A 9,717-nucleotide genomic window follows, 5' to 3' on the forward strand; every position below is an offset into this window, starting at 1 on the left:
CTCAGTGAAAACAATCTGGGAAGGATATGCCAGAATTTGATGAGCTCAATGCCTGAATTTGTTGATCTGCTTTCTTTCTTTAGGCTACACAGTGTTCTGAAAAGGTTCTTCAGTCATGAAACGGTACATTATTTAATGCATTGGAATTCTGATTGGAATAGCTGTATCTTTGCATGCTTACTGTGTAGCTAAAGAATAGAATAGATAATGTAAACAGTGAAAACAATCATGGATCAGTGTCCATAAAATATGTTGAACAAATTTGCTTACCCCACAAGATGGTGCTGTTCTCATTCTTTATGGCTTCCAGAAACCCTTGCTGAGCCAATCACCAGCAGGACTCAGGATGACCCCAGGACTGCAGCCAAAGGAAAGGGCAAAGGGCTCAGTGCAATTATTTTAGCATGAAGCCAAGGGCAGAACTTGCCTAGCTGTGCCCATACATTACTATAATATATTTTATGCAGCAGGGTAGATTCTAAAGCTACTGTTTCCTTCAAGGTTGGCTTTGTTAAGGACTGAAGGACATATGAACACTTCTATATATTTGGGTGCATTTGGCCAAAAGTGTCTCAGTCATAGTGAGTGTGATTTTGAACACACTGAAATCAATTTTAAGACAATTTTAACTGGTGATTTTGGGAAACTGAACTCTGAATGTTGTCTTGAAAAACCTGAATTACATGACAATTTAATGTAATTTCTTATTCCTTACATAGCTCCACATTTTGTAACAGGTATAGTTAACCTATTTGAATGTAACACACATTTTTTTTAAAAAAACAGATGAAGTTACTGAAATGTCTTAATTATGTATCTTCTTAAAACAATTTTATTGAAATGTCTCAATCCTATTGGAGAATTGTGAACTGCATGTCATTTGGTCATTCCTAAGATTCATATGTAGTACAGGACTACTTGGTTGTAATGTGGATAATAGAAGCGAATTATCTAAAACCTTTAAAGGAGATTGTTGGTACAATTGGTGTATTTGGAAATGGAATTATGCCATACCACAAATCCATGCGTGCTTTAATTGTTGAAAAAGGTGATGTACTACCTATTGCATCTTTTTATGATTCTTCATTTCATAGAAATTTTGTTTATTTCATTTATTATTTGTAGGACTTAAACCAGACAAAATCTAAAACAGATTTTAGGTTATATGACCTAAATGTGATTTTTAAATATGTGGTTGTTAGTTGTTAAGTAAGCGACAATATTGTTAACATTTTTCAATTGTAATGAAAAAGCAAACTCATTTCAATACAGTCTACAGTATGCATACAGTTCAGTGCAAATGGGAGATCATGTTTAATTGCTAATTTGTCTTAAATGAAACTGTTTCAAATAAATTGCATTAGAATAATAGGTTACCTGTGACATTGTTTTGTCCAAGCATGTTAGAAAGATATAAAGGTAGTGGCACATGAACCAGACAACTTGATAGTGTACAAAATGAAGAAAACAGCATTGGTAGAAGATGTGGATGTCCCAAGCAATGAAAACAGCCAAATGAATATAAGAAGTTGGGAAAATGCCAGTGAGTGAAGGAAGAAATAGAAAGAACATGGAAGGTTAACACCATGATTGTCTCAGTGGTAATAGGGGCACTGGGGCTATGACCCCTAAATTGGAGGAGTGGTTCCAACAAATCCCATGAATGGAATCCAAAGAATCCAAAGAAGAGCAAAAATACTGCACTGTACTCTCAAGCTTACACTCCCAGGCCTCTGATAAAACAACCGCTCAATGCAAGGGTGAGACTGGAGTTTTTTTAATTTTATATATTTTTATATATACACATACATACATATATACATACACACGCACACTTGTTCTGGTAGGCTGCTAGAGATAATTCACACTTTGACGCTCCTCGTGAGGCAGGGAATTAAATTTAGTGCAGACATAAAATCTGTTATGAGACATTTCAGCCATAAAGCATGCAATGCCATTTCATGCTTTTTTTTTTTTTTTTTTTTTTTTGCCAAACCTCATGTTAATATCTATTCCATACCCATGCTCAAGGAATAATGGTACAGAGTATAAATGAAGAGAAATGTCTAAATATTTTATCATAGCTTGGTTTCAAGGTCTATGAAAATACCTGGTTAAAAAAACTATAGCTCCTAATAACATACAATATAGTTTACCCTTGTTTTGTCATTATAATATATGGACTTGGAAATAAACACTAGTTATTTTAAGAAGGATTAATTGGTTGTGATTAATACAAAATTGGTAGACTAATTATGCAGCATGCCTTATCATCAATAGATTTTTCATATATATAAGTTGTAGGGTTTATTTTCTTGTACACTTGGATGGTATTTCCTCTACAGAAGGCTTCGCACAATTTGTGCTGACTGTATAAGGAAATTGTATGTATATATTTTGCTGATGGAATCAGAGTTATGTCATATGAGAGATATGTCCAATAAAAGCGAAAGTATTACCACTTAGCACATCAAACTTTATCAAACTTTACAGGATTATCAATTAAGTGTAGAACTGCTGGCCACTGATCATGCCAAACACATTGCTAATATTTTTTAAAGATCAATTTTTTTTCACAAGCCGAAAAAAGTCAAATGTGTTACCATTTAGCCTTGCTAATATTTAAGAAAATATATGAGGATTTGTGTTCAACTGCACTGAATGCACATCACATTGAAGAAGATTTAGAAATGTTTTTATTATAATCTATTCTACTTCTTGAAAGTTTAGTGGGAACCTTTCAAACATGAAACATCACTTAGTTATTAGTTACATTTTGTATTAGTTATTAATTTTTTTTTTCTTGGTTTAGGTTTGTGTTTGTATGCATGTTTTTATGCATGGGTCTTTAAAGTTTTCTTTCACTCTTTTATTGTAATGTTTCCTTCCAGTTACAGCCTTTTCTATGTGACTTTCTGTGTGATGTAAAAGGGCACACACACAAACATTCTCTGAATGTACATTTACCCTCCCCACTGGACTGGTTTTATGACTGTAATCTGAGACTGCTCCTGCATCCCATCAGTGCTAATGCCATAATTCAACTCAAAGAGAGCTAGTGGCAAATCACAACCTAGCAATAAATACCCATGTCACAGCCCAGCCTATAGATGCCAAGCAGTAAATCATAGCTGTCCAGCTGTCGACCAATGGCGTGTCGATGAGATGACAATAAATCTGCCATTGAGGGGAGTTTGTTAATGGCTGCTGCATTGATGCTGGGGAGTCTAGGGTGAGCATCCATGAGGCTGCAAGAAAGAAGAAAGGAACAGAGCAGTGTTATTTTGTGTTTTTCCTTTTGTGTCTTCATAAGACATACTAAAGCAAAAAGAAATACAAGAAGAAATACATGCATTAAACATTCACACATTACAGCAAAGAAAATAAGATATTTACTATTTCATTGTGACATTAAAATATTCCTAAAACAAGGGTTTATGTCAGATAAATACTTGGTAAAAGAGGGCAAGACTGTCATAAAGTATTATGAAGGACAAAAAATTGAAAATAGATACCGCATAGCCAGGCTGACTGGCATGGTCCTGCAGATCATTAAAAGTAAAACCACAATACCCATAACAACCGTATATCCTCACACTTGCATTTCCTAGTCTCTGCTGCCTTTACCAACAAATGCATAATAGGATCTAAGTCACAGTGGTCCAACAGTTACCTTAAAAATCTTCCATTGTTTATTATAATAAATGTTTACACAGCTTGTTGTCACAGCATCATTTTGGAGAAGGATGGCTATGCATTGAAAGGAGCACATGTAGGTAGCCTATACCGTATAGCTATACACTAAAAGGTACATTCATTATTTTTGTCTAATAGAAAAATAGTCTTGTTGCCAGTATATTGATTAAAATGTCCTAAATTTTGGTTTATTTGGTTTGGCTCTGGAACTATGAGGCTAATGTAGCTAACAAGTAAGGGAGACAAAGTTAAGATGCACTTGTCTTAAACCAATTTAATGTAGTCTCAAAAATACTTGTTTATGTGGAATCTTGTATGGTATATGGTTTCTTATATGGTTGTATAGCCAATATATACACACACTGATGAACACCATCTAAATATACTTCTGAGAAGTGACCAATTCTGGAACGTGGCTTGAATGCACTATTTCTGGGCTAATCCCTAAGACTCCTGCTAAATGGAAACACGGTTTCAGTAATGTCTCCTTTTGCTCCACTTGAGTCACAGGTTGTGCTTGCTAAGCCTAACCATTTAGGTTTAATAACCAAACACGTCAACATTGCACTGTTTTCTTGCCTATGTGCCACATCCCAAACTCTGGATTAGTGATCTTAAGATAATTGTGACTTCAAGCCTTCACCAAAATTGAGTTCATGGTCTTTAAAAACAGTGGCCAGTAGGCCATCATCCTAAGCAGGGAACAGTAAAATAGTATAGCGTGGGAGATAATATCTATTCATTGTGGTCGTTTTGTATATACGCTAACCCATTCTTGGCTGGTTTCACACACACACACACACACACACACACACACACACACACACACACACACACACACACACACACACACACACTCACTTGAATTTCATTGTGTTCAAGCACTATGTAGGGCTTCAGGACTTGCTTCAATATGTGGAATCCTTGTTGTAAATCATTGGCTTATCTTGACTTCTGCAACAAATGGAACAGGCTGTTCATCTTGTTTATATTGTTAACTTGATTTTAACCTGCATGTTGGAGGTTGGGAAAGAAGAATTAATTGGTTGTCGTCAGCATAGCAGTGGTAGAGGAAGCCATGAGAAGATATTGCATCACCAAGGGAATGAGTATACAAAGAGAAGAGAAGAGGGCCTAATATTGAGCCCTGTGGGACACTAGTGGAGAGTCTACATGGATTAGATGTGGATCCTCTCTATGTTACCTGATAGGACTGTTCTTCCAGATATGACTGAAACCATTTCCATACAGGGCCAGTCTCACCAAGGTTGGAGAGAAAGGAGAATGTTGTGGTTTACTGTGTCAAAGGCTGCCAAAAGGTCCAGAAGAATCAAAACAGATGACAGTTTGGCAGCTTTGGCAGTATGAAGTTTCTTAATCATTGCTATGAGGGCTGTTTCTGTTGAATACGCTGGTTTGTAGACCAGTGGCGTGTCGATGAGATGACTAAATCTGCCATTGAGGGGAGTTTGTTAATGGCTGCTGCATTGGTGCTGGGGAGTCTAGGGTGAGCATCCATGAGGCTGCAAGAAAGAAGAACGGAACAGAGCAGTGTTATTTTGTGTTTTTCATTTTGTGTCTTCATAAGACATACTAAAGCAAAAAGCTAAGAAGAAATACATGCAGAATGATTGGGATCATGCAGCTGGTTCTGGGTGAGGAAAAAAAGATGATTGATTGTAAACTACTTATTAAAGAACTTTTTTGAGGAAAGATAGAAGTGATACCAGTCTGTAATTGGTTATGGTGGAGCTGTCGAGTGTGGCCTTCTTAAGGTTTGGCTCTACCTCGGTGGTTTTGAAGACTGAATGTTGGGAGTAAAAGAGGTTACTGAGATTGTGACATCTGTGATGATAGTGTCTAGGAGATCTGTGGGATATGTAGACAGGAATTGCGAGACACATTTCAGATTGGAAAGATGTTTAGGTTTGTGGACATATGTGATGAAAGTTTGACAAAGTATAAGAAAAAATAAAAAATGATACTTGGATGAGTTTGAGAGGTCCGATCTCAGTGTAGATGAGAAACCAGAAGAAAAAGCACAATGAAAGCCTTATACAGGTGTTGATCACCACTACAGACGTAGCTGATTCATGGACTGAGGGGTTTGCACTATGGCAATTATTTTTTAGATAACCATTACACCAATATGACACAAAATACATTTAGAAGAGAGGGGGGTTAGAAATGCAAGTTATTATAAAAATAACAATTTACTGAAACATCAGTGAACAGTTATTTAAAAAATGTAATTTTATAAATTTATTACAAAAATGTCATTTAAATACTTTAATACTAAATATCCTATATTGAAATTCAACTTCCAGTTTTTCACCATAGCCTGTCTAGCATAACCATAATATGTCTATGCTGTCTCACGCTCACACACTAAACAGAACTTAGGAAATACACTGTCCACTAGGGCTCTGTATCAATATTCATTTTAATATCCCCTCATTGACTTGCTATAACAATGTTTCCATTTCTTGACATTATTTTAACTGCAGCCTTTGGGAGATGAACTTACCCAGAAGGCGCTGTGACCTGAAGTAATGATAAAAAATAAAAATAAAAATGGTGAAAAGCTAATGGTGGTGAAATGTTTATAAGTCATGACTGGGAGCAATAAAACAATATAAAAACATTTTAATATATTCATAAAATAATAAAAAAATAAATACAATAATATAAAAACCAAAATATTTTATCTGCTATATTCAGGCTTTTACGAAGCCAAATACTGCATACATACACAGCTGACTAAATTTATCTTCATTGTACTTGATGGTTAGTGAAGGTTGTGTTGGTTATTTTTGTCAAGTGATGGTTTATTTATTTCTAGTAAACATTTCTATCTGCATTATATTAATGTTAATGGTAATATTAATGTTACAAATTGAAAATCATCTTGGGATAAAAAAGGAGTATAGAATGAAATGAATTATCTTAAATTAATCTGTGTATTTCATGAAATTCAGCACAACTGATTTCATTTCAGCTACATGGATGTATATGCCCCACTTCCTTATTTACATATGTATATAATGCCAGAATGCATGTCATTCCTGAATTTACCCTCTTATATATATCCTTTACTTGAAATGTGTCCTTGTCAATGTGGGTTTATGATACTGAGTCAAAAAAAGGAAAACTTTCAATAAGCTACAGTCACCAAAGGTGGATAAAAAAAGAATTATACTGTGAGAAGGAAATTGTACTGAAGGAGAGAAAGAATATCCAACATGACCACAGAGATGTGCTTTTTGGCATATGCTTACTTAAGGGGTCAAAGAGTAAGCAAAATGGAAATATGGAATAAAATCTGTGGTTTAGTCAAAAACAATGTGCCAAAAAACAACTCTAAAGCATTTAAAAACCTTAAACATTTTGTCTTTGGGAACTGTCAGTTTCTGTTTTTTCATCTGGCACAGACTATTTAATGATCATGAATGTCTCTAAAAGAACTCTCTGGAGCTATCAAATTCACATTTAAATATGTCATTGTCATATAGGCCCATTTTAAAATAATAGATTCAATATTTTTCTTTAACATTTAGGAATAATATTTTATTAGCAACACCAGGTGTTCCAGAGGACATTGTTGCCAAGGACAAGTTCATTCCTACTGAAAAATCTCCTATACTATGTCTGTCATGCCGAATACCCTGCTCACTTGTTCTGCAAGTGGCCACTCATCCAACATATGTGAGATAAGGGCTGATGAGGGAGATGCGTTAAAAGTACTGAAACAAGGCTCAGGATTCACTGTGAAACTTGAGCAAAGAAATATATCACAAAATTTTATGTGATTAGAAGTATGCTTTCAAGTGTGCTTTTCACACACACACACAGATCAACCACAACATTAAAACCACTGACCGGTGAACTGAATAACATGGATTATCTCATCACAATGGTACCTGTCAAGGGGTTGGATAGGCATCAAGTGAACAGTCAGTTCTTGAAGTTGATTTATGGAAACCAGGAAAAATGGGCAAGTGTAAGGTTCAACTGAGTTTGATGAGGGCAAAATTGTGATGGCTGGACCCCTCAGTCAGAGCGCCTCCAAAAGAGCAAGTCTTGTGGAGTGTTCCCTGTATGCAGTGGTTACTACCTGGCAAAAGTGATTCAAGGAAGGTCAACCAGTGAATCGGTGACAGGGTCATGGATACTCATGGCTCACTAATGTTCACAGGGAGTGAAGGCTATCTCATGCTGACTCATGTACTCCTGAAATTACCTATATTATGCATGTGAGCATCAAAACCATGGACCAATGGAAGAAGGTGGTCTGTTCTGATGGACACGTATTCGTTTACATCATGTGGATGACTAGGTGCATGTGTGTCACATATAGAGGAAGAGATCGCACCAGAATGCACTATGTTCTGCTGGAAACCTTGAGTCCTGGCATTCATGTGGATATTACTTTGACACATACCACCTACATAAACATTGTCACAGACAATGTACACCCCTTCGTGGAAACGATATTTCCTAATGGCAGTGACCTCTTTCAGTAGGATAATGCCCCCTACCACACTGTGAAATTTGTTCAGGAATGTTTTGAGGAATATGACATAAACTTCATGGTTGCCGCCAAGATTCTGATCAAGCATCTCAGGGATGTCCTGAGGAAAAATCAAGTCCAATTCATAAAGGCCCCATGTCACAACTTACAGGAGAAACAGAGATATGTGCTCAGTTGCTTAAAACATGGAAATTTCCCTTAAGATTATCTTTAAGTATTCTTTAAGGTTAAGTATGTTGCACAAAAATGATATATTTTACATTAAGGGTTTTGTTAAGAGAAACTATCATAATCTCTTTCAAATTTTCCTTTAAGCGTTGATTTTTCCTTAAAGTAATCCCTTTAAAACTGTTGTGTTGTTTAATGTACTTTTATGTGTAAGATTAAAGTCAAAGAGTTTTTGTAGGCATTTGAAGATAATACTGTACCTAAGCGAGATTTTCAGGATAGAGAAAATGGTCCTCTAGACCATCTAAACAATGAACAGTTATTCACAGAGTACAGATTTGGCCATTGTTCAATTTATGAAAGAAGCAGTTTAGAGATGACAGCTTAGAGATATCTGAAAGAGATATGAGGATCAATAGAGTTGAGGTTACAGAAAGAAACAATTGATTTAACAAGAGATTTAGGAGAGGGCATACTGAAACAACACTTAATTACTTTATGGTCAGTAAAACCAACCAAAAAACAAAAACAGAAATATATTTATGTCAAGAGGTACAGAGTAAATAAAGTGGGTGACCATGACTGTGTGTGGGGAAATCAACCTGCTGAGTGAAAACATAACATTCAAGAACATTCAAGATCTTAGAAGAGAATACACAACAAGTTTCAACAAATGAATGTTAAAGTCACCCAGTAACACAATAGCAGAGGAAGCGGATGAGGCTACTGTAAGTAATTCATTTAACAGGGACAAAAAAGCAGGAGACTTGGGAAGACAATAGATTAACTGCAGCAGCAGTGTGTAACAGTGATCGATAAGGAGGTGGATGCATTTGCTGGGAAGAGTGAGATTTATGGATACCCTTTTCAATAATGGCTCTTGACACCATCCATGAATCCTTCCAACCCCACACTGGTTTGAATATGTTAGAATGCACCACTAGTAATTTACCTTACTGTCAATAAGAAAATACTGCCACAGACATCTTTTTTTCTAGGAACGTTAGAACAATGCCTTAATGATCTCCAGGTATATCACTGAGAGGATCAACACAGGTTGCCCTGTCTCCAGAGTGAATTATGTTTGGAGCCACCAAAAAAAACAAATTGTTAAAAAAACAAATGTCAACAATATAAATATATAAGTACTGAGTGTAGAGCTCAGAGTAGACACTAAGACCCATTTTCTTATACACTCAAGATGTTTGCCTGTGACTTTTATCAATCCAAGTTCAGGGTGTACCATGGTGACAAGTGGGAATCATAGGCCAACCTGCTTCTTTTTATTTTTATTTTTATTTTTTTTTAATGGGGCATGATAA

The sequence above is a fragment of the Electrophorus electricus genome, chromosome 22 (assembly GCF_041902795.1).
Source record: "Electrophorus electricus isolate QZ-2024a chromosome 22, ASM4190279v1, whole genome shotgun sequence".
NCBI classification, from domain to species: domain Eukaryota; kingdom Metazoa; phylum Chordata; class Actinopteri; order Gymnotiformes; family Gymnotidae; genus Electrophorus; species Electrophorus electricus.